The following is a 2,437-nucleotide window of genomic DNA, read 5'->3' on the forward strand; positions in this document are numbered from 1 at the left end:
TGAGCCTGCCATGAGTGGGAAAGCACAGGGTACAAATGTAACAAAAATAAAATAGATACTATTGGAGATTCTACATGGAATGTTGCCACTATTGGAGATCCTACATGGAATGTTGCTACTATTGAAGATTCTACATGGAATGTTGCTAGTGGAATAGCAACATTCCATGTAGAATCTCAAATAGTAGCAACAGTGGAGGAGTGGCCTAGTGGTTAGGGTGGTGGACTTTGGTCCTGAGGAACTGAGTTCGATTCCCACTTCAGGCACAGGCAGCTCCTTGTGACTCTGGGCAAGTCACTTAACACTCCATTGCCCCATGTAAGCCGCATTGAGCCTGCCATGAGTGGGAAAGCACAGGGTACAAATGTAACAAAAAGAAAATAGATACTATTGAAGATTCTACATGGAATGTTGCTAGTGGAATAGCAACATTCCATGTAGAATCTCAAATAGTAGCAACAGTGGAGGAGTGGCCTAGTGGTTAGGGTGGTGGACTTTGGTCCTGGGGAACTGAGGAACTGAGTTTGATTCCCACTTCAGGCACAGGCAGCTCCTTGTGACTCTGGGCAAGTCACTTAACCCTCCATTGCCCCATGTAAGCCACATTGAGCCTGCCATGAGTGGGAAAGCGCAGGGTACAAATGTAACAAAAATAAAATAGATACTATTGAAGATTCTACATGGAATGTTGCTAGTGGAATAGCAACATTCCATGTAGAATCTCAAATAGTAGCAACAGTGGAGGAGTGGCCTAGTGGTTAGGGTGGTGGACTTTGGTCCTGGGGAACTGAGTTCAATTCCCACTTCAGGCACAGGCAGCTCCTTGTGACTCTGGGCAAGTCACTTAACCCACCATTGCCCCATGTAAGCCACATTGAGCCTGCCATGAGTGGGAAAGCGCAGGGTACAAATGTAACAAAAAGAAAATAGATACTACTGGAGATTCCACATGGAATGTTGCTAGTGGAATAGCAACATTCCATGTAGAATCTCAAATAGTAGCAACAGTGGAGGAGTGGCCTAGTGGTTAGGGTGGTGGACTTTGGTCCTGGGGAACTGAGTTCGATTCCCACTTCAGGCACAGGCAGCTCCTTGTGACTCTGGGCAAGTCACTTAACCCTCCATTGCCCCATGTAAGCCGCATTGAGCCTGCCATGAGTGGGAAAGCACAGGGTACAAATGTAACAAAAATAAAATAGATACTATTGGAGATTCTACATGGAATGTTGCTACTATTGGAGATTCTACATGGAATGTTGCTACTACTGGAGATTCTAGATGGAATGTTGCTATTCCACTAGCAACATTCCATGTAGAAGGCTGCGCAGGCTTCTGTTTCTGTGAGTCTGACGTCCTGCACATATGTGCAGGACGTCAGACTCACAGAAGCAGAAGCCCGCGCAGCCACATTGGTGATCTGCAAGGGCCAACTTCTACATGGAATGTTGCTAGTGGAATAGCAACATTCCATGTAGAATCTCAAATAGTAGCAACAGTGGAGGAGTGGCCTAGTGGTTAGGGTGGTGGACTTTGGTCCTGGGGAACTGAGGAACTGAGTTTGATTCCCACTTCAGGCACAGGCAGCTCCTTGTGACTCTGGGCAAGTCACTTAACCCTCCATTGCCCCATGTAAGCCACATTGAGCCTGCCATGAGTGGGAAAGCGCAGGGTACAAATGTAACAAAAAGAAAATAGATACTATTGAAGATTCTACATGGAATGTTGCTAGTGGAATAGCAACATTCCATGTAGAATCTCAAATAGTAGCAACAGTGGAGGAGTGGCCTAGTGGTTAGGGTGGTGGACTTTGGTCCTGGGGAACTGAGTTCAATTCCCACTTCAGGCACAGGCAGCTCCTTGTGACTCTGGGCAAGTCACTTAACCCTCCATTGCCCCATGTAAGCCACATTGAGCCTGCCATGAGTGGGAAAGCGCAGGGTACAAATGTAACAAAAAGAAAATAGATACTATTGAAGATTCTACATGGAATGTTGCTAGTGGAATAGCAACATTCCATGTAGAATCTCAAATAGTAGCAACAGTGGAGGAGTGGCCTAGTGGTTAGGGTGGTGGACTTTGGTCCTGGGGAACTGAGTTCAATTCCCACTTCAGGCACAGGCAGCTCCTTGTGACTCTGGGCAAGTCACTTAACCCTCCATTGCCCCATGTAAGCCACATTGAGCCTGCCATGAGTGGGAAAGCACAGGGTACAAATGTAATAAATAAAGATTTTTTTTTTAACTATACCTAGGAGCTGCAGGGGAGCCCAGGGGGATTACACCCAAATAGAATGAGTGGGCAAGGACGGGTGGGAGAATGGGGACCTGCACTCCTTGGGCAGGGTCCTGTAAGATCAAGCCACAAGCATCACCTAGTGGAAACTAAGAAGCATGACTGGGGACAGCAGTGCCAAGCTTAGTGCTCGACTAGGTTCGGT

Source organism: Microcaecilia unicolor, chromosome 4 (assembly GCF_901765095.1).
Source record: "Microcaecilia unicolor chromosome 4, aMicUni1.1, whole genome shotgun sequence".
NCBI lineage: Eukaryota > Metazoa > Chordata > Amphibia > Gymnophiona > Siphonopidae > Microcaecilia > Microcaecilia unicolor.